Here is a 26,257-nt window from a genome sequence, read left to right as displayed (position 1 = left end):
AGAAACACTGTAAAGATATAGGTAGGATGAAAAAACAATATACATTTTTATGCCTAGCTCCTTAAAAGAGTTTAAATGCTGTTTTGTAAAACCAATGACTGTGGCTTCATTAGCATATTGTTGAGAGGTTATAATGGAGAGAAAATAGAACAGACTCCAGAGGAACATCAAATCTCTGTATACAATCTTTTCTGCCGCTTGCTCTGTGGTGTTACACTTAAAATTTCATGGCAGAAGGTTGTATTTGTCCTTCACTCCTGTGTTTCTCTTGTGGTTTTTTTTCCTCTTCTTTTATGCAATACAAAACACACAGGAAGGGAAGTGTGCATGTGTGTATTTGGATGCTGGTTGACATAAAAAACCCCAAAATATAAATTAGCACCTTTGGGAGAAAGCTTCCCTTAACAGACTGCTTTACCTCTCATCATTACTGCTATTCATTGTAGTATTTGCCATCATTTTCCTGATCAGCAGTGACTTGAAATTGATGTGAGACACAACTGGCAACGATATAGATCTCTCCTTTGGTTTTGTTTCTGTAAGTGTGCACCTGGGTTTTGTAGATTGACAGAACTTTTTTTTTCTGCGGAAAACAGACCTAAGAATTATTTTAAACCTTATTCAAAACCTTATTATTGATGAACATTATACAAGTTCATTCTTATCTGAAGTTCTCAGTCATATAGGGTTAAAATTATCACAAATTATTTTAATTTTATTAGAATTTGTGTGATATAGGTCTTTAATAAATTATTGGGTGTTAGGATCAGAGCACCATGAAAATACTGTCTTTAATCCTATTACTATATTGAACAGAGTTATTTGGGTAGTCTAAAATCAAAATCTTAGTATTTGACTTGACACTAATTTTCAAAACCAGATTAAATATATGTAAAATGCTATTTTTTAATAAAAGTTGAAAAAATTAGGGAACTGCTGTAGCTTCGCTTTTCACATTTTTTATCTTATTTGTTTGGCATGTTCCAACTTAAGATGAGGGAGGTTTAAAACTGTAATTGAACTTATAAATAAGATCATGTGGAAGTTGTCATACTTTTACTTTCATTAAGACACCATTGCTTTCAGAAATAGACTCATTACAGTCTTTGAATGCAATAGGGCACCTCAACTAATGCAATGGAGCAAAGGCTCAGTTGGTTAGAGCATGACACACCAGACAGTGTGAATTATTATATCTGTACAGAGATACTTACAGAATTTCTCCAATAAGCCATGTTTTAGTGCTTGACACCAGAAAACTTGCTAAAATAACATTTCTGTAATATGGGAAGTAAAGAAGTTTTCACTGATAGCTTTGGGTGAAAATAATTCCTATTTTAAAATGCAGTACCTGATCTAGAGACAATTTCATACAATTATAAAACCATTAAGGTTGAAAAAGACCTCTAAGTTCATTGACTCCCACTGCTAGCTTAGCGTTACTGCTGAACCGCGTGCCCAAGAACCACATGTTTTTTGAACATTTCCAAGGATGGTAACACCACCACTTCCCTGGGCAGCCTGTTCCAATGCCTGACCAACCTTGTGGTGCAGAATTTTCTCCCAGGATCAAATCTAAACCTCCCCTGGTGCAATTTGAGGCCATTTCCTCTGGTTCTATCACTTGTTACCTAGAAGAAGAGACTGACACCCATCTGGCTACAACCTCCTTTCAGCTGATTGTAGAGAGAGAGAAAGTCTTCCCTAAGCTCTCTTTTCTTCAGGCCAAGGAGCCCTAGCTTCCTCAGATAGAAACATAATTATTTGCTAGACATCTCCATAGTTTACATTAATTCTGTATTGTATTGATACTGTAACAAACATTGTCTTATTTATTTTGGTTCTCTTTGCTTCCTAGAGAGGCTCTTGACTAAACACAGATCACTGATTGTAGGAATAACAGTGTGAAGGTTTTTCCGTCCTTAAGATAATGTAATGCCTAAACTAAATTCCCAGTGTAAACTTGGGCATTACACATTTCTTTCATGTACATATTCTTAGCAGTTATCTCAAGCTCTTGAAAAGATGTTTCATGACTTGCTCAGAGTTTCATTGTATTAGACAGTCCTTTCATGATGTTTTTCTTCTATCAAAGATGGCTTTAAAAACCTGAGAGATTTTTTGTTACTTGAGAACAGAATGGTGCCACACTTTTTCATTCCACTGTTGCTGAGATGTTCTTGATGGGTTTTATGACATTAATAATTTCTGTCCAAGAAAAATTACATGGAACAATCTGACAAATCATAGATCTTCTAGAATAGAAGAATTAGTGTTTGTTTTCTTTTGATTAGATTCTGGACAAACCAACCAACCGACCAACCAGACAAACAATCAAATAAACAAACAAAACCCAAATCAAACCAAAACATAAACAACTCAAAACCACCAAAACTGTGATGTTCAGATGAAATATTAAGTCTTATCCTTCAACCATTTTGCTAGGGTATTTTTATTACATTATATGTAATGTTACTGTATTATGTATATTAGGTTAGGTATTATTATTATATGTTTTTGTTATTGTTATGTTATGCACAATTACATACTTTCAATAATTATTGTAATCTGTGAAACTGCATTAATTATTAATTTTTAAGCAATTCCTAACACACAGTATCAGCACTACCGTCACAGTGCAGTGTGCATGAGATTTTTATGCATTCTTTCTCACAGGAAGAACAATGAAACTCAACACAGGTAAGAGTTGTATGTGGTGGAGGACAATTTTTTCTTCACATATTCAGGTTTCAAGTAAATACACTCTTGAAAGTGTATTTACATGTCTTTGTCTATTGTGTAGAGATAAAAAAAGATAATGAACAAGGAGACAGTGGTATGGAAATAGGGAAAGTTTGGAGAGTGTGAAAGGAATGTGTTATTTGTTTTGTCTTGCCAAGAAAACTCTACTCCACACTGAAAATATGTCATCCCTTATACTATGATAGTGGGGGAAGAAAATAAGGAAACCACGTTAGCACAGTCAGAAAATATAACACATGGAATTTTTTATGAATATTAGTAGTTTCAGCATGAAAAATCTTGGTAATTTGTTTCCAACTTCAGTGCTTCAGTTGATGTGATATTACTAAGATGATGAGTTTTTTCAGAAATTTTCTTAGCCCCAGATTACAATGTAAGCAGTTGAGTATATGCTTAAAATGGGCTTCTCTGAAACTTTTCTACGCAACTTAAAAAGTAAGCTTCAGTATTAACTGACTGACTCTAACCTACAGTACTCACCCTAGTCAGCAAAGATGACAGATGGCTAGCTAAATGATCATGCAGTTGGGACACAGCACCAGGGAATTATGTTCCCTGAATTTTCATAGTAGGTAAAAAATTAAATCGTTTTTCTTTACTAATTCATCAGTAAGCTAAGAAAACTGATTTCATTTCAAATCACTTCCTCTCTCCCTGTCCCTAAAGAAAAATCCTAATAACCAACTTTTTTTAAAGTAATCCTGTTTTCCTTACAACTGATATGAAAGAGAGAAATCTTCTTTGGACCAGTAAAAGGTTCTACAGCTCTAACAGTGTAATAACTAACCTGCAGTTAAATTTTCTTATGCAAAATTGCATGAGAGCATAACCTTGGGTGTTCCACATTTTTCATAAAATCTTGATCTTATCCTGTGAGAAAAAAGATATTTTTCTGAGAGGTAATTTCAAAAACACTGCACACTCATTTCTGTTAAAAACAGTGTTTTAGAATCTTTCGTTTTCTTGAGTGGTGGGCTGGAAAAAATGTTGTGAGGCTCTTTGTTGTCGAGGCTGAGGATTCGTTGTGTGTTAACTTCCAAATTGCTTTGAAAGCAATCCTATATAACAATGAAAAAGGGTGTTTGAAGAGACAAGTTGTTTGTCTGGTGTCAAATATTTTTGTATGGGGAAATATGCTATGCTCTCTCCTGGGTTCAGCTCCCTTTCTAGTTAGTATTAACCTATGGGAAGTTGCCTACTTTGAGTAAGAGAGGTTGGTAACTGCACTGTTCTCCCAATTCTTGTGATAATTAGAAAAGCAAATTTTCAAGGACTGAAGAGGTTATTCCATGGTAATAACTGCAGAAAAAAGGCTATTTACTGAGAGCATTTTTGGTTTTTGGGTATAGCTTGATCTGTACCTTTACAGCAGTTTACATCAACTTCACATATATTTAATGAGTTTTTAATTTCTTTCTTGATAAATTTCACATTATCTACCAAAAGCTGTGTTTTCTCAAGAGTCATCACACTGACACATTGAAACATACAAAATAAAATCCGCATTGTCAGCTATATTAGAGTGTAGAGAAAATAAGAATGTTATTCCTCTTTTAAAAGTATGTGATTAATATGTCGCATAGATATCTCATGTGTTGTACCAAAAAAAGATGCTCAGTTTTTTATTTAAAAAAATTACTTAAAAAACCCCTTTGTTACAGGATGTGTTAGATCCATTGACATCTCCCAATTTGTTTTAATAATCAAAATAATGTCAACTGTTATGATTACAAACCATTTATCACAAGACTATGAACTCAGTGTATATGAATAAATGCTTGTTAAACTTCCATACACAGTTTTCATAAGCAGGGAAATGAAATGCACATGACTGTTGAATGACACTGCTTTTAATGGGGACAGAAAGAGAGAAAGTTGTAGAAAAAAGGAGAGCAGAATAAACTTGAAAACCTAACAGAATACTAAATAGTTTTTTATAGTGTGTCTGGTTTCAAGGAGTTGTAAATAAAATATTTAGCACCTCAAATTATATTGTTTCAATACCTGACAGTCAAGACGGCACTTTCCTCTAAATTGTGCATGTTTTCTTTCTGCAGAGATACTGTGAACTTTTTTTATGCCATATGTGCTTCAGCAGTGGTTCTGTATTAAACTACCCTTGTTGTTAGTGATGGAATTTCTAAAATTGTATTTGAAAAGAGTGCATATATTCCCAAAGTACTGTTTCACAATGTCAGGGTGATGCTCAGAATACAACAAAATCCTGATTCATTTGCTGGGACTCAACACCACCATGACTAATTTATCTACTTTGCAACTTGTTTTCTTGTAAATTATGCTGAACTCTTACCGCTATTCATATATTCATATATATATATATATATATATATATAAAGAAAACAGTTTGGATTTTTTTTTATTTGAAATATCTCTTGTTTCATAGTGAGAAATGTCCATTATTTATTCATCAGTGTTGCTTCAGTGATATTCCTATGTTTTGTAAAAAAGTCAGTCTAACTCTGTACTACAAAGGATGCTAAAACTCAATATGTTGTAAGGAAAAATTAAAGACTATGCATGTATTTATCACTTTTTTAAAGTTTTATATGATACTCCTCTGAAGTAAGGCTTTTTTTTTTAATGTAAATGTAAATGGGTTCCTTTTGGGAGAAAATACTAGGAGAAGTTCTATGTGTATCAAAGCTTTCATGTAAATTAATGGCTTTTTTAGAAAGCAGAAGTTTGTTAATGATGGCAATTACTTCAGATGATCTAATGTCTGAATACTTATTTCCTGAAAGATCATGTCTATAGAGGAGCTACTCATTGCATGTGGAATTTGTAATAGCTGTATTGTGGTTTTCACATAAATTTAAAAATTATTACTTTCAGTTTCTTTTATTTGTTTGATTAATAACTCTTGCCTAATCATGCTGATGCTCTTGCTTATGTGAATCTCATTGGGGAAATTTCTTAATAATGATGGCAAGGTGTTACAGTTTCCACAAAATTGCTTCAAAATTTAAATGTCTTATGAACTGAAGTATTAAGAAAGTTGATTTAGCAAAACCTGTAAATATTTAAGCTGAATTTCATGTTCTTTTTGGAATAAGTTCAAATCTTCAAGACATTCAGAAATTTTTTTAATAGAAGGACTTTTTGGTAATTATGTTTTTTACTCTGTAGAGAAACACGATACTGACTGTCTATACCTCTACATAACAAATCATATCCAAGTATGGAGCTTAAACTGCAATAGTTATGATGATTTCAAAAGAAATATATATTTTCTGCTTAATTTTGAGCATAGATTAGAGATGAATAAGATCTACTTAAGTATTTAACAATAATTTTAAAATAAAGGCTGACTCATTAAGTTACTGTCTGAAATCAGGGTATAGGCTAACAGTATTTTCATCCTAGTGATAATGCTCCTGTGAGTAAAAAATGTTGTTTGCATATTTGAACAATTGCTTAGTTCTTTTTTTCAGAAGTATTTCATGTCAGGTTGAAATGGATTATTTTCTGTGCCCATGTTTGAGTATTACTTAGACCTGTTCTCTAGGTTAGTCTAGGATATAACAAAGGATCTTGTTAGAAGAAAACCATTAACCTACTTCAGAGTAGCTCTATGATAGAAATTGGTTAATTCCAAAAGAGAGAAGTAACATTACAAGGTCAGTATGGATTTATTCAACACTGGGCTAACACCGTTGCTTGTTCCGGTGGAAAACAACATGGACAGCAATGTGAGGACTAGCTAGCTGTCATGACACTAGTCGTGCCCTTGTCTGGAAGCTGTTGTAATGTCTCCTGTGTCTTAAATCCTTCTCCTGTGCACAAGGACATCTACAAAATTAATTACTTAAGCTAAATTTTATTGACTGTCAAAGCTCAGAATAAATGATGTGGAGCCGAGCAACCTGAGAGCTGTGTGTGCTAACAGGGTAGTGATCTACAAGCTGCCCATAAGGAATAACTATACCTTTAAAGTATTCAAACTGCTTTTGGATGTCAGAAGGTGCCATGTGAAAGTAATGATATTTGGCAATGTGATTCCGTCATCAGGCTACTTCGAGGACAAATTATTTTTTAAAAAAAATCTTATTTTAAACTATCTAATACTAATGAATTAAAAATTTAATTGTAAGGATGTTATGTTACTTGTCTTTCCTGTTTTTCAAAAGTACAGAACAATAAACTATTTGTATGAAAGAAGTATGGCCTAACTTGGATTTGGAAAACCTAAAAGGGTACCAGAATGTCCTCTATACAGTGAGATGACTCTAGAAGGTCTAATCTTAGCAGAAAGTTGTAGGGCCATTAAGCAAAGAGTGAAGGAAGGAAAGAGAAATATTGGGAGAATTAGCTTTGTTTATAAAGTAAAGGAAGACTGAATAAAATAATCAGATAATTCTTTGAAACAGCACAAGAAATTGTCATATATTTTAAGGAAAAAAATTAAGTTAGTTTAGCTTAGCATTCTAAAGACAAGATAAATTTGAGAACCTGTGCCATTTTTTTTACAGAACGTGATGGAAAAAGAGAAGAAACAGACCTTTTAAAAGTCATTATCCAACAATTAAAATGTCATTGTTGAACAAAGACTTTTAGATCCTAAATGAACATCTGCAATCGTTGTACTCTTGACTAATTTTTACAATTAAAAAATAAGATGCCATACGGATAAAGTGGAAGGTATGTTTTTTCTTTAATAAGTGGAAATGCACTTTTAAATGAAATAGCAGTGTGATTAGTGCTAACATTTTTTAAAGTCAAGCACTTAGAGTCCTGCAAAGAGGGAGAGATGTTTGTATAGAATGAGACTCATTTATGTAGTCTATTAGAAGGCATTCATCTTAGAAGCTTAGGTTATTTTTCAATGTTGTAATCACCAAAGGGATGTCAGCTCTTCATTGGTGTTACTTTTCTTTGGTTATAAAGAGGGATTAGTTCTCTGAAGTTCTGCAATTGCTTTATACTGGTATAATTGTATGTTGCCATGAAAGGAGCTCATGCAGCTGCTGGGTGAGCTTGATCGGAAATTGATGTGGTCACAAACTAAGCTGATGAAAGAAAAAAATGAAATCTTTCAGCCAAATTGGTCCTCAAATCTAGCTCATTGATTGGATGCATGAATACTGCTGCTGGCAAACACAATAATGTGGGAATGCACAGAGAGAGTTCAAGGAAAAGGGTCTGTGATTCACAAACATGTTGGCTTAAAGTGAGCTGAGCCCTGAGTTAGGTAATGTGAATGTTGTGCTGGGTAAGGTATATTCTGATATTAAATATGAGTTTGTCTACTTTTCTGCCTAATCTTTTTGCATGTGCTCAGTGTCTAGGACTGAAGCCACCTTTCACTGGCAATGCATAGAAATTAACTTTCTCTGTGGGCTGGTTATTTCTAATTGCAATCAGTAAGCTTATGCTCACCTTCTTTAAAAACAGCTCATCTCGGTCATTGTTTGCAGCAGGGAAATTGTATTAGAAAGAACAGCCATCAAACTTAACATGGGAATATAAATCATAACAGAAAATCAGTATATCACTACTAAAAGAAACATACAGATTTGTTTCTCTTGTAGAACTAAATACTTGTTTTCTCATGCTTTAAACACTGTTGACGAACACTTGTTTGGTTACATCTGAGTCACACTCACACACTGCTGTGCTTTCCAAATCACCCAAGAAGAGTTTCACCTTGCAATCACATGATAGCATGTGATTGCAGTCCAAATACCGAAATCCCCTTACTGACTACCAGAGAATTTTCATGCTAGCAATTTCTTTAAGCTAGCTTTTACAGTGGTATACTGAAGAAATGCTAGGTATATTAATTAAAGTGTTTGCATTCTATACTAAAGTGAGTGGTATCACATTTGTATGGCAAACTTGTTTTCTATGTTTTTAGGTTGAGCTTTACAGCATCTTGGATCCAGTAACAAGTTCATCTGCCTTTCTACCCAGGCTTCAGAGGAAAGGTCAGATTAACTGACACTTAGTAATTGTTAATTACAGTGTTTACCTTCCTAAATGAGGAGGAAATGTTAGCACTCTTTGAGGGTACTATAATCTTCTGAGTTAAAAAATTATGTAAATAGCTAGATTGGAGGGGCAGAAAACTAATGTATGCTGCTATTAATATCATCTTCTCTGGTAAAGAGTCTGTGTTCCCATTCATTCATAATGCAGGATTGTCATATTATTTAGAAATAAATTTAAATTTAAAAATGAAATTTAAAATAACTATATAATATTCTGTCACGTTTAAAGAACTATTTTTTCTATCGTACCTGTTTACGGTTTTAAAGAATAAAAACCGTGTTTTATCACTCTAATTAGATCAAACTGAGTATTTTTATATTTTTTTTTCCCCAAGATCTTCTAATTATGCTACTGATTCTTGAATTTTCTGTACATTGAAATTCTACTGAATTAGGGCCTTCTCTCTGCTTGCAAAATAATGCCAGACCTTTACGGCACACTTATCTGTTTGATTGCCTTTCAGTCTTTTCATGACTTATAATGGAAAGCTACAAATTAATAAATGCGCTCCCTAACAAACAACAAGCACACACACACAAACTCCTCCAAACACCTAAACAAATAATTAAAAAAAAAAAAATCTAAAAAGAAAAGAAGTGTCAGTCTCGAAGACAGATCTGACCAGAATTTGTTTCTATAAATGTCTTCATGATAATGACAAAACATCTTGGCATTTGTTGTTTCTCATGTTGTTACCTTCCATTGTGGTTTCCTCCTGTGCAATCACTTATTCAACATAGTAAAGTGATAGTAAATTTTACTTTTATTTTGAGCTTAGCTGCAAGCCCTTTCTTTTGGAACACCATAACTGAGTAACGTTTTGAGCTGAAAGATGGGAATAATATTATTTCTCAATGAATACATGAACTGTCACTATATTGTTAAATATTTTTTATTCTTTTGTTGGGGGGTTTTTTTGCATTGCTACAGATCTGTAAATGTGGCTCATTTTTGCAAAGTAATTCTAGTCTTACTGATGTGAAACTTATGGCATTTCCTGATTCTGTTATACATGTGTCTTATTCTTTTTATTCACCATAAATTCTACTTACTGACGTACAGCAGGTGAAATTAGTCATCATGTTTTGATGGTATGAGTTATTACTAATTAGTATATGATTGACCTAAGATTCACCTTTGACTATATTATCACATATTAGTGTGTATATATACATGCATTCAAATAGGGGACAACTCTTTGCTTTCTTTTCAGGCTTGACAGGCTTTCTGACACCAAATGTTTCAAACTGCTGTCCGTAAAAAGCTGCTTCAGGTGGTTTGTTTCCCCCATACATTTTCTATGAATGCTCTAAGACATTTTTATACATACATGTAGACTACAGTAATGGTTTTGCTACATTCCTTTTCGATCAATTTTTTTTAGTGCAATGAACTAATGCTTGGTTACTATCTGCAAAAATTAACTGACTATTTTTAAATTTATTTTTGTATTTCCTCTATAGCATATGCAGAAGCATGATGAAGTTGTACAAGAACAGTGTTTGCTTTGTTTTAAGACCTACTTGGAAAACTTTCAAAAAAAAAACCTAAAAAACCAACCAACCAACCAAAAAGCACAGCTCTATATATCTTACATTAAATTAATGAAGGTCATCAGAAGAAATTAGTTTGCTTTTTGTTCAATTTTGATTGAATGTATTGCCTCCTAACACTTGCTAAATTCCTCACTGGTTTGCAGAAAGGACAAAAATCACACCAGTGCTCTTTCCAGAATTAATGGATGGCAGCAAAACCTTTTCAGTTACCCTTTATTTATTATTTTGGAAAGCCAAAATTTCCTGGGTAAGAACACTGGCGGGTAAAAGGGACGAAATTTTTCCATATAGCTTTGTGTATCCTCTTCTTAGTAATTTGTTTTCTGTTATTTGAGGCTGTCAATATGTCCAAACTCATGAAACTCATGCTTCACATCTCTGAAAAATTCAAGTCTGATTCATTATATCATTGCTAGATATATCACTTCCTACCTAAAGTAATTAGCCTGGATTTCTGTAAATGCTGAAAATCAACAAAGTTTTCACATGTAGAAATGGATTTAAAAAATTGCAAAAATGTATATATATCTATTGGTTTCTCTTTAATAAAATGATGTTCCAGATGCTTTTTTTCTTCTCCATGTTTCCAACCTTTTCAGCAGTGCTTACACTTCAGATCCAGAGAAATGTCCTTGGTTTGGCAATACAAATTTATTTCAGCCTTCAGTAACAGTAGGAAATGAGAAGGGAGGTGGGACAGGAGGGACGAAGAAGGAGCAGAGAAATAGAATAAAAATTCTAGACATGGGGTAAAGCAGGAGACAGATGTTAAAAAACAATGTCCTATTACTATAACATGCTGACTCTTCATTGCTGCCTGAAACTACTTTCAATTCTTGTTTTAAAACTCATCGTTAAGAACTCAATAACTCCAGACATGATATCTCTGAAGTATGTTTTCTCATAAACAACTCTCAAATTAAATTCAAGAGAATTTCCATGAGTTAATTATCTTCTCTTGAAATAAGTTTACTTTTAAAGGCTTGCAAAACAGTGCTGGAAGCTGACAGAAAAATATGTAAACATTCATAAATGAATGTAATGAAAGATATCTCGTTATTGAATCTTATTTACCTTACTCATAGGACAATTTTGAGAATTAATGTTTGCACACTTCTGTGTTCTGGAAGTGCTATCAGTAGTCATACTCTCTTTTTCAGCCAAAGTCATAATACAATTTTCATACCATTCCTGGGTCACAAGTTGGCAATGAGTAGTTGCAGTACATTTAACCTTGATTTCATACTCTACTCACAAGGAAAGAAACAGTGGGTAAACCACTACTGACAAGATTTTCAATTAGGAAGCAGTACTGAAGATGATATGTTTTAGGAGAATAGATTCATAATGTAAAGTGATCAGTTCAGTTTTGTGTTGAGCAAATTCTGCTAAAACTGCTGAATGTGTGCTTGTTGTATTTGCCTTTACCACTTAATTTATGGATTTCAGTAGTACTATATCAACACAGAGTAGGAATAGAGAAAACAAAAGTGATGTTAGATGCATAGTGTGGTGAGACATTTCTCACTACTTATATTTCTACAGAGCTATCCTATAGAAAATATTAAACATATAATAATATTAGTGAAATAAAATTAATAGTGAAATAAAATTTTAACCCAGTATTCTGGTGTGCACCTTGCTGGAAGCCTGTATTGCTTTACTATGTCATTGAAACACATCATCTGTGAAAAGTCCACAATTAATGATGTCCGATGCAAAAAATTCTGCAAAGACAGGGTGGAATTAATGGCCAGCTGGAGCTAAAGAGTCTGTCAGTGTCAGCTGATAAAATACACCTGTGTTTAGATAAAAAGAAGCAGTTGTCATCAGAAGAGCACTCTGATATTACTCTTACTTCTGCTGCCAAGTTAGGCTCGTGTGATGGAGTGATCTGTATCTGTTTTACCTTACGTTTGCTGGAGGTGTTGTCTAAGGCTTGCAGGGTGATAAATATTATTTGGATGTGAATTTTGGGTATGGGTTGTATGAAACTTCTGCTGTCCTACCTCTTTTTTAACTTATCTGCATGGTATGTAAGCTTTCCTAAAACAGTCAAGTATTTCATTTAGAGTGTCTTCCAATTCATGGTTCAGGGAAGCCAGTGTTCAATATATGGCAAATATATTCTTTCATTCCCTGCTATTTTTGGTGTATTTATTAAGGGTTGATTCTTGATCCCTAAAATCCCTCACCTTTAAAAGGCAGGCATCTAAATCTGTAATTTGGAGAGAAAGATGAAGTGGGGAAAATAATTCTTTATGCCCTTGTAACTACGCCAACCGTTAAAGAAATCTTTGTTTGGCTAAAAATGGTTTACTTAAACCAGTGACACCATTCAAGTATGTAGATACAGATCTACATCTTACTGGATACAAGTTTAAGTTAGAAAACAGCAGTTGAAGTCACCCATAGAACTAAAATATCGTTTTTATGGGAACCTGTTCAGTATGTGGAAGACCTCTTTCACAGTATGTGTAACATAATTCTTTTTTTCCTCATTATAGAAATAATGATAAAAACTGCAGCTTTCGTCTTGCAAGCAAATATTTAAAATATATTGACATACATGACTAACCTGTTTTTTTCTCGGACATAAATTTGTCTGGTCTTAATTGATAACACGATCAACTTCAGGACAATAAATTAAAGTTAACTACTACCAAATAGCTTTGTACAAGTACTATTATACCTTGCAACCTTGTTTTCTATGTCCAGTCCAGTACTTCTTATTGTTGGCCTCCTTTGCTTTCATAACAATAAAAGTTGTTGATGTATATGTATTTTGTAACTACAGTGATGTCAATACAAATCGGCCTGTCTGATAATGATATGCTTTTCTCATGTGTTGTGACTTAAAAACAACAGAAGTGACCTTTGGAAAACAAAAATCTTTTCTTGAGGGTATACAATAAATTCCGAATTGCAGTCTGTCAGAGCAGACTGGTTATGAGCAATAATCTTCAACAGAGAACAAAAAGCTGTGTGTTTAGACTAGGTGAATCCCTTGAGGAAATGCAGGTCTACTCTAACCTTACTGATTATGCTTAAACGATAATAATAGATTTATCTAACACATTGGCCTGACTGTAGGAATGGTGGCTGCGATAGTTTTCACCCTAGGCCTTCCTGGAGACTAGCTTGTAACCAGGAAGGAACTAGGAAGGTGATCAAGGAAGTATTCCATGCTATTCCTTTTCGTAACACAACATATAAAGGCGCAGATAAGAGAATTCACTCTCTTCTCTCTTCTGATGGCTGAAGGCGACAGGTCTCTCCGTAGACAGGCTTTGCTTATACAGGCCCGGGCCTGCTACTCAGACCCGCCGTTATCTCCGGTCTCTCCGGGAGGCGTGGGGGAGTTGGCTGCTGCCTTGCACAGCTCTGCTGTCCCGCTCAGGGAAGTATTTAATTCGGTTTTATATTTATTCATTAGCTCTCTATTAACAGGTTTATTTAGGAGATACTTGTTTTTTAGATTTCTTTTTATCCCTGTTTTCCCTCTCCCTTTTCCCTTTTTTCCCCCCTCGGGAGTTCCCTGATGTGGATAATATATTCAAATTGTAGATATAATTGTAAATATATGTAATATATATATATTTGATATATTCCCATTTCATTTGAACTTCTTTCAGTTTTTTTCCTGTGGTTCATTTTTGTCCTCACTTAGGGAGAGTGGGAGGGGGTAGCAGACAGCTTGGACTTGGTGGGAGAGCCAGGCCAAACTGATAACAGTGGCATTAGTAAATGTCCGCACAAGGACAGAGAGAGGAATTGTAGGAAAAAATGAAAATACTTCTTATGCATCATTCTATAATTAAATATCAAGACAATCTATCATAGTAATTAGCTTTCTGAAAAGCTTGTTGCTTGAGTACTTTGTTATCATCATGGCTTCTCCCTAGCTCTTCGTCCATATTAAATACATAATTACTTTTCTAGTCTATCTTATGTTTGCCAGTAGCAGCAAGCACAGCACACTGAGGATGAAGGGTGAAGAATAGAAGAGAGCAAAGTATGTTTTTCTTTGCACTTTAAACTTTTAATTGATTGTAGTTGAAAAATGTGTAGAAAGCTCTCCTATTCCCCAAGTAAAAGTCTTTAAAATGCAAACTGAGAACCCATTTTTGCTTCAACTGAAGGAGTCTGTAATTAGCTACTGGTATACCTTGATAACTAAGCATTTGCCTGCCCTACAAATAACTACAGGCATTCAAGGATGGGTTGGAATAGGCACTGAATTTTTTTAATGGTACTAGTAAGTACTGCACATATGTGAAAGTCAAGCTTCATTGCTGTAGTCCTGAAGTCAGCCACCATTTACATCTAGATTGAGAATATTATGTTTTTCATTCAAGTGGTAGAGAACAGCTGCTGGGACTTGTGACCATATATGCCTGACCTATTTAGAGCAGGCAAATGGTTCACAAAATTATGCTTTCTTTGCTGCTTGCGATCTGTTCATGAAACATATTGGTACTGAAAAAATGCCTGTTATTTTTGACTTGAGGGTGGGAGTTTTTGTTGTGGATATTTTTTTGCTTTTTTATTAGTTCCCTCCTCCCCCCATACCAGGCAAAATCGATTTACAAACAGCTTAAAACCTATTCGCTTCAATAGTTTATGTAATTGTTTAAATGTTAGCTGTATGTAAATCTCCTCAAAGAGGATATAAGGATAACATTGGGCATATTTCCTCTTTCAGTGACCTATAGTATCAACTTTTCAGTATTTTGCAAATACTTCAAATAAAAATTTCTAGGTGAACATTTTGAAATGTCCACTTAATGTTTTGATATTTGCTGAAGACTGCAGTGCACATATCTTCAGCTTGAGACTTGAACCAATAAATGTCATGGTTCTGGTTGTGGTAATTTTCAATTAATCATTGAAATGCCGGTGAATTTGGCTAATATTACTATTTCAACTGTGATTATTTATTTTCAAAAGTTTCTCATATGAAATATAATGCTTATTCATTAAAAAACCCTACCACCTTCCTTGGTTTTTTATCAATGGCAAAAATGCAGTGGTATTTGTTCATGCATGGCACTAATGGTTTCAGTGAGAGGAAAACAGAATGAAACTGTGGAATGTTTTTGACTTTTTTTAAGAGAATAGTAGATATTTGGATACAGCAGAATTTACAAATGCTTTTTTTGAACTTCCTTTGAAAAACAGACTTCCTTACAGCATATAAGCTACTTTGTGCTCTCCACAATATTTTGGGTTAATTTCAAAATTAGTTCAAAATAAGAACTAAAGCATCTCTCACAAATAACATGCATCAGTAAATAAGTTAATGCTGTAACACAATAAAAACAGACAACAAGGACTTCTGGTTGTTGTTCAGAGTCCTAAGAGATTTCTCAAACACTGTACATCAGCTGTAACAACCCAAACCAGATTTTTAACTGCAAGTTATTTGGTACATATTTGGTTCACATTAACATGCACCATCCGTACACATTTCTCTGTACTATCTATTAATGTTTATATTTGATTTCCCCTTGGCTTGGGTGTGCATACCTTGTTTGCAAGGAGGGAAAGTTTGCTCCAAGCACAGATGTGAAGCTTTTACAGCTATCTCTTCCTGAGTAGTTTTTTTACTCTGTGAAGGAACACAAGAGGCAGATGATGGGTGATAATACTTTAAAGATGCAGATTCTCCCTCCCTCCCCTGCTCCTCTTGTTTTAGTCTCTTTCCCAAAGACTCTTAATCTAGAGTACTTTGGCATGGTTTGATACAGTGGAACTATTTGTATACTTATGAGAGACATTTTCAGACAAATAATTAAATTCCAACAGTTGAGCCATATATTCATGGCTAGGCTTTGCAAACGAACATTTAGGAAGGACTCTATCCCCATTTTCTACAAGCACGCTGGTGACTAAAAAGGCCAACATGAGATAGACAAGTCCGGTTGCAAAAGGTACAGCAGGAAGACTCCTTGGATGGTATCGGCAAGACACGATTCTTTCTGCATTGTCTTTTCTCCTCGAGAGTGATCCGGTGTGTGCTCTCAAAAGAAGCAGCAGCGTTATAGATGGTGTGTCTCCAAACTTCCTGATTGGAGGCCAGAGTAGACCGGTGATGATGATCAATATGGCCAAGGCTGAGATGTTGTTTCAGGGAATCCTTGTATCTTCTCTTCAGGGCTCCTCTCTTGTGGCAGCCAGTGGCAAGTTCACCATAGAGTACGATCTTAGGGAGGAGGTGGTCCTTCATCCTGGAGACGCGTCCTGCCCAGCGCAGCTGTGTTCTCATCAACATGGCCTCAATACTCATAACTGCTGCTTGTTCTAGAACAGATGTATTGGTCACAAAATCTGACCAGAGGATGTTTAGGATTGTACAGAGACAGCGTTGATGGAAGCGTTCTAAGAGTCGCAGGAGGTGGCGGTAGATGACCCATGATTCAGATCCATATAAGAGAGTAGTCAGCACAATGATTCTGTAAACACTGATCTTTGTGCTTTTCTTCAGGTGTTTATTTCACCAAACTCTTTTATGGAGTTTTCCGAAAGCTCTATATGCCTTTGCTGACCTGTAGTCTATCTCTCCGTCAATCTTACCGAGAAGATGATGTTACCTAGGTAATTAAACTGCAGGACTGATCTGAGCTCTGATTTGCCAATGGTGATATGGGGATGACGGAAGACTTCCTGAGGTGCAGGCTGACAGAAGACTTCTGTCTTCTTTAAGCTGACTTCCAGTCCAAAAGGCTCAGCAGCCTCAGCAAAGCAGGATGTTAAACGCTGCAGAGCTGCTTCTGTGTGGGCAACGAGGGTGTCGTTGTCAGCATAAAGCAGCTCCCAGACAAGATGATTTAAGGTCTTGGTGTGGGCCTTCAGTTGCCTTAGGTTGAATAGGCTTCCATCGGTACAATATTGAATGTAGATACCATCTTCTTCATCAAGGTCTGCCATGGCCCTTTGGAGCATCATGCTGAAAAAGATTGTGAACAGAGTTGATGCAAGAACGCAGCCTTGTTTCACACCATTAGTTATCAGAAAGGGCTCAGAAAGTGCATCACCATATCTGACTTGGCCATGCTGATCCTCATGAAGTGAGATAATCATTTTAAGGAACTTCAGGGGACATCCTAAATGTTCCAAAATCTGCCATAGACCTTTTCTGCTCACAGTATCGAAAGCCTTGGTGAGGTCAATAAAGGTTACATAAAGACCTTTGTTATGTTCCCTACACTTCTCTTGTAGTTGTCTGAGAACAAATACCATGTCTGTGGTGCTCCTGTTGGCTCTGAAACCACATTGGCTTTCAGGTAGAATTCCTTCTGCTGTAGTGGGTATTAGTCTGTTCAAAAGTATTCTTGCCAGGATTTTGCCAGCAGTGAAGAGCAGAGTAATACCACGGTAATTTGAAGAGTCTGATTTATCTCCTTTCTTCTTATAAAAGGTGATGATGACTGCATCACAAAGGTCTGATGGTAGTTGGCCTAGTTCCCAACAGCACACCACAAACTCATGAAATTTAGCATGGAGTACTTGGCCCCCATGCTTCCAGACTTCAGGTGGAATTCCATCAACCCCAGCTGCCTTGCCAGTTTTCACCTGCTGTATGTCCTTAAGAGTGTCTTCTATAGGAGGGGCAATATCCAATTCATTCTTCACCAGTTGTTGTGTGATGGACTGAATTGCTGAGTCTTGAACTACACAACTAGTACTGAGAAGAGTCTGAAAGTGTTCAGACCATCAATTCAGAATGAAGGTTTTGTCTGTCAGAAGTGTTTGACCATCTGCGCTAAGTAGAGGGCTTTGGACCTGGTATGCAGGCCCATATGCTGTTTTCAGGGCCTCAAGAATCCTCTGTGATCAACCATATCTGCACATAATTGAATTTTTCCTGCTAGATCGATCCACCACTTGTTCTGGATGTCACGGAGTTTCTGTTGGAGCTTGCTGCATGCAAGACGAAAGGCTACTTTTCTTACGTGACAGGATGGCAGTGCAAGGTGTGCTTGGTGAGCAGTTCTCTTTTTCCTCAACAATTCTTGGATCTCTTGATTGTTTTCATCAAAACAGTCCTTGTTCTTCTTGAAGGAGAACCCTAAGGATTCTTCAAAGATTTGATTTTTTTTTTTAAAGGAGTATTGATTGTATTCCATGCAAGAGAAATCTTAATTTCTTATTTGAGGCTCATAAATGAGTTGACATACAAAGAATAAACTGACTACATGGTTTCAAAAGCATGACTAAGTGCCTTAATAAAGCTTGTCCAAGATTTAATGTACAATCATTTGGGTATGTTTTATTCTTCCTCTGAGCTTCTGATACAGTTAATTGAGAGAAACTATTATTGTCCTACTCTACCACACAATTAAATTGTTGTTTGTGAAAAGCATAAGGTTTTAAAAGAAAAAAAATAAAAATTATTGCCAAGACAGCAACCTGGGCAGAAATATATTTTTTAAATACAACAATTCGGTATAATTTCTAAAACCTATATTCTTTTGCAATTTTTTATTGTTTTGTGGCTTAATTTTGGGTCTTTTGATACTTGATTCTAAAATACACTACATTAGTGAAAGATATGCCCAATTGTGCGTGGTTAAACTACCTCCTTCTTGCTACAAATTTATCCTATTGAACTGCAGAGGTTACTTCCCTGGTGTTGAATGTACTGGGTAATGTAAAAAAGTTAACACTGAGAGAAAAAAAAGTTCTAAAATTTTATGCTCTGTCAGGTGAGAGTTAAGGGGATGAGTTTACCAGGAGCCAAAGATTACAAGGAGGGAGGGTTTTGTGGAATGAAGCAAGAGAGGGGGAATTTGAGATGAAAGGAATGTGGAAGATGAGTTTACTACACCCATACTTACCACAGATATGCAATTTCCCTTTTTAATTTTTATTGCTAATGTATTCTACTTGCACATGCCAGCTGGATTATCTACAGGGAAAACAGCAAAAAACCAGAAGGCTCACACAAGGGATAATCACAAAACAGAGTAATTTAGTTACAGAGCCTATAACAACTGCAACATACAATCTGTAGAAAGAGTATATGGTTTATTACTATGATCCTTTGTGACTTTCATTTATACATATAGACCATTATAATTCAATGGCCAAAGAAAACAGTGAAATATGAAAAATCATAGGAATACAGAGGTGCATATGTGACACCAAAACACAAGATGCAGGATCAGTCTTGAGAGGGTAGACTTTGCCTTCTGTAACAAATGAAGAATTTTTTCAGTACAACTCAGTAGCTTATTGGATTGATCATGTTGTTTTCATTAAAAGTACCCAGCAGTATTCATACACAGTGCCTAAGCATAGTCACCAGCTTATTTCCTTTTTAGTTCTTTTGTTTTATTTTTCTATAAACAAGAGCAGTATGATACCTTAGGTGTTCTAATGATGCTTACTTTGATTTAAAAAGCCTCTTTATAGCTCATGCAAACTTAGTCTTTCTACAACTGTAACAGCTCCCAACACTGAAAATTCAGTACAGTTTTACCAAAGAACCGAGGACCTAAAGGTCTCATAAACTACACAGGAATGGAAAGTCATCTCCATTTTCAGGTAATCAAAAGCTGACTTGGAAATGTTAAATGAGGAATAATTGTTCTTTTTGTTCAGTTTGGCTACTCTATCACAGCCACATTTCCTGTTGTATCTTCGAGTGAATATTTGCTAACACAGTAAGGAAAGAAAAGGATTATATAGCTATTTTTGTCATATGATCAGTGGGGTTATGTTGAAAGAAAGTATCATCTCTTTGTTTTCAGTGCTTGGATCTCTTCCAGAGTTTTGTCATGTTTTCTGCCTACAAATCCCACCATTTTATATGATGAATCATACAACTAGAAAGCAATACTGTCCCTTTTGAAGGCATCACCTGCAGAGGGACACAATCCATCTGTTACACTCCAGATTTTAAGCCACAAACTGCCCAGAGCAGTTACATTTTATTTAAGACTTTTTAAAAGCATTTTGGTTCGTTATAACCTCAAATTAATGTCCGGAGAAAGAGTCACTGTTCTCTAAGAGAAATTCTTTTAATTTAGTGAGAAGAATAAGATATTTTGGTCAAAGATTTTACAGGAGTAAAATACAACCAAGAAAAAATATTTCACTGAAACACTTGGCACAAAGATGCATTACACCCACTACGATCAATCAATATTCCGGCTTTAGTAAAACACAATTCATCCGTTTTAAGTTACCCACAAGAGAAGGAAAGAGTTAAAGAAGAAAACAGATTAAAAGAGTAAAGAAAGAGAGAAGAAAGAGAGAAGAAAGAGAGAAGGAGAGAGAGGAAAGGAAAAATGGTTGCCTCGTAGAACAGCTTTCATTAATTTGGTGTCACTTTCTTCCAGAATGATTTTTAAACAGTTATCAATGTTTCAAAGATCTATTATTTGCAAGGTTCTTCTGTATCAGCTGGCCCTTACTTTATTTACTGCTATGCTAGATGTGTCTTTCTGCTTTTTCTTTTCTACTTTTTTCTTTGTTTTTAGTCTTCCCTTTCTCCAATAAATTCACACTTTTGTTCTTATTCTTCTGGTACCTTATTTTATCAAATACTTGATATTGTTATTAGCAAAAAACTTTCTGTTTAGCACCTATTTAGAAAACTTAGTACCTGATTAGGTACCTAGAGGGTCTCCAATTCCCTCTTCAGTTCATTCTTTCTGAAAATCACTTTCAAGCAATTTAAATTAAATAAAAAAAATAAAGCTGTTCCTAATTTACTTTTGACTGTCAAAATAAAAAATTCCCCCTCAGAAGAGAATTTTTCTTAGCCTATCCTCCTAAATCAGTATGGTTAATTCAATTATACTCTCTCATCTTCTTGATAATTAAATAAAAAATTCTCACCAAAATTAAGTTATTAAGTTTTATCTATCTTATGGTAATCAACAGGTGGTTTCAAGAGTAACTTAAAGTAATACTCCCATCAAGATTAATCTGGTGTCATCATCTGAAAAAGGCAGCAGCCACATGCACTAGTTGGTCAACAAACTGATTAATTTAAACCGATCACAGAACACACTGCCACTTACTCATCCAAAAAGGAGACAGAAGCGAGTCAGGGCATGAGGAGATGTGTGAAAGGTCGATAAATAGTTGTTCTGAAAAAAAGGGAGAAGGAAGTAACATGTTGGTAAAATGTGGGAGATACAATTCTGTATATGGACAGACTTGGCTTCTCTGCTTGTGGAGTTATTTGGGGTTTAACTGTTAAGTTTATTATCTGTGCCAAGTGCTTCACTTTCTGTTCTTGGTAATTTTTCAGTCTTCTTCACTAAGAGAACAGGTAAGCTTGGGAACAACATGTAATGAGGTAAGATGCAGTCTGCAACATGAAATTATAAACTGAAATAAAATGTGAAGTGAGCATAAAAAAGGGAAAGCATAGGGAAGAAAGATTAATTTAAAAGTAATAGAGAATATATATTTATGATAATCAACTGTTCTACCCTGCCCTAACAAGGTAGCTTTTATGAGCTTTTATCAGAAATATACTCTTTTCTAACTGCAATTGTAAAGGGGAAAACAACTAAACAACAGAAATTCCCCTCAAGATAATGATAAGTGTATGGTTTTTAATAGTGGTTTCTTCCAATTATGTTGGTAGAAGTGAGTTTTCAGGAGAAATCTGTAGGACAAAAATGGTGTTGGTGACATCAGTTATATCATGAATTTTCAGTTAAATATGATTTTCCTGAGTTAGGTCTATTCTTTCATAAACAAGAATCATTATAAGGATTTTTCATCTAGTAAGAAGGTGACAGCAGAGAAAACAAACTGAATTCAGATTTCATGTTTTGACATTACCCCAGAAAAAAAATTCTTTTTAAATAAATGTTCAAATTGCTGGATGAACAAAAGACTGGAAGTTTTTATGATATGCAATTCAACAGAAAAAAAAAATCAGTTTTAAACCAAAATTTAAGAAATATTTTACTGCAAACTATGGACCAGCTAAGCAAAATGTTGGTTTTGCATAGAAATTCCTGAGTATATAGTTATAGATGTAATTAATTGCTAAGAACATGCAAATAAGTATTTCATAGCAAAAAGACTAGAAGCATCAGTGTTACTGAGTCGACTATGTTTCACTGACTCAAAATTATGCAGGATAGCATTTCATGGGTTTGGAGTAAAAGGTAGAAGACAAATATATGTGTAATGGTCACTATCACTTGTATTGTACATTACTTAAAAGCATATAAATTTGAAAAGTTTCATTTGGCTTCTCTTACCTACAGACTTATTAAAGTAAAGAATATGTGAACTTAATGATAGTTTTTTCATCATTGTAGTGAAAGAGACCACAAGCATCATTAATGTGCATTCATTTCAATTGCCTCTTTCCTCTCTCTTCCAAACCTTCACTTGGTATAGCTTTCACATTGAGGATCTGGTGCCAAGATGAGTGTTCCGGTTGAAGATGTCAGTGATATTGCCATAGGTAAAAGACGACCTGAATAAATTTATAATCTGAGACACTTTTTATCTTAGAAATAGGCATGGTACAACTGAAGGAGGAAAGAGGCTGGGAGTGATACATGCTTGTACTGTTATCTCACATTATAAAGTGCAGCAGCTTGTGACCCTGAAAACAGACTAATACTCCTAATGTATCATTTTAACTTACATTTGCAAATTTCAGTCAAGACGGAAGACAAATAAGCCTAACTTCTCCCTGATGGACTAGATCTCAAGCAATTTCACGGTTTAATAAAAGGAGTGACCTCTGGCTATTTCTGTTATTTCAAGACATCTACAGAGCCACTGCATTTGCAATTTCTTGACTGAACTTTTTTCCAACACAAATAAAACCAGTTGAGTAATTTATCTCAGTGAAGAACAAAATGTTAACTTCTCTACTGATGATGCATCTTGAGCCAATATTTTTTTAGTCATTTTAGACATTTCCTCCTGGATTTCACACTTCTTATACTCTTCTTGGGTAGCATTTCTAAGCCCACCACCTGGGAACTAGAATTATTCTAATTTCATTTTGCATGGTTGCATTTGTGTGAGGCCATTTATATATACTATTTTCTTCAATGGCTCATGTTTTCTTCTACAGTTTTGAAGTATTTTAAGCAGATTAAGGTAGAGCGTTTGTGAAAATCACATAAAGTTTAAATGCTAGCTCTGCTTTTCCCTTTATAATGAAATATTTCAGTCTACAGATTTACTTGTGCTTACATTCTAATTTTGTGCCAACTGCTCAGAAATGTTTCCATGATTTCTCAAATACATATTCATTGTTGGGTGCTTTGTGATGCTTTCAGAGCGAGATGTTATGTTGTCATATGCACACACACTGATGGATTTAGGGCTTTTTGGGTCGGATGTAATTTATGTTAAATTTCACTTGAATGTTTGGCAACTTTACTGTAATTATTTCAGCTATAGAGATTCCTCTGTTGTCAGAAATCACTAGTGACAACTATCGCTAAAAATATTTCATCTGTTTAGACATTTTTTTCCCTTTCGGGAGCTTTTTCTAGGAGTTAAATCTTCAATTTATAAGTATTCATTGTATCGATATCCCCATCTTTAGATATATATCCTCTGATGTTGCAATCACAATATAATGTAGGCTTAAAAGATGGGGTTTAGTTATCTGAATGCGTTTATAAATGCTTTTCTACATGACAGACACTTGACTATGCAATTTATTTGTGAGGGAAAAGTCAAAAGATAAGTTAAAACTCTGTTAAGTCCAATTTGTTTAAAAGATAATTTGTGTGTTATAACACTGCCTCAATCCTGGGTCACACAAGACCTTCTTTAGTAGCAACACAGTTGGTAAATTCAGTCTAGAACAATGTTATGGTTATTAATATTTAATATAAAGAATAAAATGTTATCCTCAAACTTAAGTTTCAAAAATTAAGAATGTAATCCTTTGGTTTAGCTCTGACATGTATGGAAAGAGAGGATTACCCAAGCATTATTAATAACATCCAGTACTTTATCTGAGCAAAGCAAAATGTGCTGCATTGTTCAATTTAATACAATACTCATTATCTCATGAAATTTATGTCATTCCCCTATCATCTTCACACAGAAAACTCTACACGAAGAAAGGCAGCTGCTTCAGAAGAGATTTGCTCTAGTCCTTTGTTAGTGTGAGAACTATAGAGGTATTAAAAGTCTAAAAGTACTCTATGAAAATTTCAGAATTTCTTTTTCAGTCGTCAATATTTTCTAAAGCAATTCCTACTAGCTTACAAATTTTATAAAAATTTAATTTTTTTCATCATTATGATGGTTCCTCTAAAAAAGAAAGCTCTCTGTAGAAACTTAAATGATGTCTCCTTTCACTCATATGTTATGAAGAATAGCTGGGCCTTTTTTTTTTCATTTTAATAAAATATGAATGAGTCAAAATAAAAAGAAAGTATAACAGCAAAAGTACTACTCACTTAATATGACAAAGAACACATTATTCCAGTTAGCAAACATTTAGTTTGGACTACTGCAGTTCATAAAACAATGAAAAGAAAGAAAATAAGTATTTTTTAATAACTTGGTAATATTGTAATGATTTTTCTAAGCCTTGTGCAATTACCTTCAAAGACATTTTGATACAGGAGCTGAAGGTAGCAGATTTTTTTCTTTACTGAAGCAGATATCTTAAAATTTAGAGGACAGAAAGGAAAAGTTGTTTTCAGAATAGTTGTGGATTTCAAGTTAATTTTGCTTAGTAGAATTCTTAGCAGATGACTTCTAGGGCTGCTGTTTCGGAAGAGTTTGTTAATTTTAAAGCAGATATTGTTACCCTATATTTCAGAGCACTACTGCCTTAAGAATATATGAATGTGAGAAGAAACGTAGTATGAGGGCAAGGGAGTAAATTGTATTGATAAGTGGTTGAATCTCTGATGAGATGAGAGATAGCCTGAGAGATATGCCTGAGAGATAGCAGTTCCAGACACTAGTGCAGACCTAAAGTTGTTATAGGCAACAGCTATTGTCTGTATGACTATTTTGCTGTCATAGTCTAAAGGGGTTTGTTGCCTCAAATTCATTTAATATGTATGAGTGATGAATTTTAGAGCATTCTATGAAAGGCCAAAAAATTCCAATTTGTGAAGAATTTGAAGGCATGAAGCAATGGTCTGCTTTTTAAAATCTGCCAACTTAAGGCAGTTATTTGAAAGTACAGTAATGTAAAGGCAAAGGTCCTTCAGCAGAAACAGCTTTTAATTAAAGATCAGCATGACACACACACATGAACTCACAGGGACACTCAAAATTGGTTTTTGTCCTTACCATAATACCTGGTCCTCTGTTCATCAATGAAACTGAAGATGTTATTTTATAGCTATATAATTTCCAGGATGACTAATTTAAAATTGAAACATTCAATATTAGACTCAAAGTAAGGCTCTGAACAGTTTTTCACTTGTAATAACATTACAGTATGACAACGGAACTTTTTACTTCTGCTGTTAACATCTGATAGCCTGATAAGAAAGCGGGAGTGAAAATAACAAATGTAGGATTTACTTACAAGAGGTGATCATTTGACTCAGTGTGTATTATTTGGTTGAACGGTGTGTCTTTTGGCTACTCTAGTGGGTCTTTTCTTTCCCCGAGTATTCTCTTTTTTTGAATTTTTTCCATGTGTCCTAGTGCAGTAGATTTTATGTAAGTCAATATAGATTCTTATGCTTTCTGTATTATCAATATGAAGATTCAGAATTGAACAAGTAGACGCATTTTGCACATGAGACAGAAGGTGAGAACCAAAGTGATGTTATAGCACTTTGTGTCTTCATCCTTGTCTCAGTTTGAAGAGACTGGAGTGTTTGCTAAAGAGGATGAGTTATGAGATAGACCAAACTCCTCTCTCTCAGCAATTGTAAATTCAAAATTAAGGGGCTCTAATTGAGGAAGTGTGGAAAGAAAAGAAGAAATAACAACCCTTTATT

General features: G+C 34.7%; 1 long non-coding RNA gene across 1 annotated transcript; it reads right to left on the bottom strand.

Moving 5' to 3' along the window:
* Nucleotides 1-19,201: 19,201 nt before the first annotated feature.
* Nucleotides 19,202-25,953, bottom strand: LOC127471978 (uncharacterized). The gene is made up of 3 exons (XR_007904824.1): nucleotides 25,837-25,953; nucleotides 24,892-24,955; nucleotides 19,202-19,239 (listed from the first exon to the last, which is right to left on the bottom strand). It is a non-coding gene; the product is annotated as an uncharacterized LOC127471978 (long non-coding RNA).
* Nucleotides 25,954-26,257: the final 304 nt, after the last annotated feature.

The sequence above is a fragment of the Manacus candei genome, unplaced genomic scaffold, assembly GCF_025592945.1.
Source record: "Manacus candei isolate 608988 ecotype Guabito, Panama unplaced genomic scaffold, ASM2559294v1 h1tg000027l, whole genome shotgun sequence".
NCBI classification, from domain to species: domain Eukaryota; kingdom Metazoa; phylum Chordata; class Aves; order Passeriformes; family Pipridae; genus Manacus; species Manacus candei.
The sequence above is the reverse complement of the archived record's forward strand: the minus strand, read 5'-3'. Positions and strand labels throughout refer to the sequence as shown.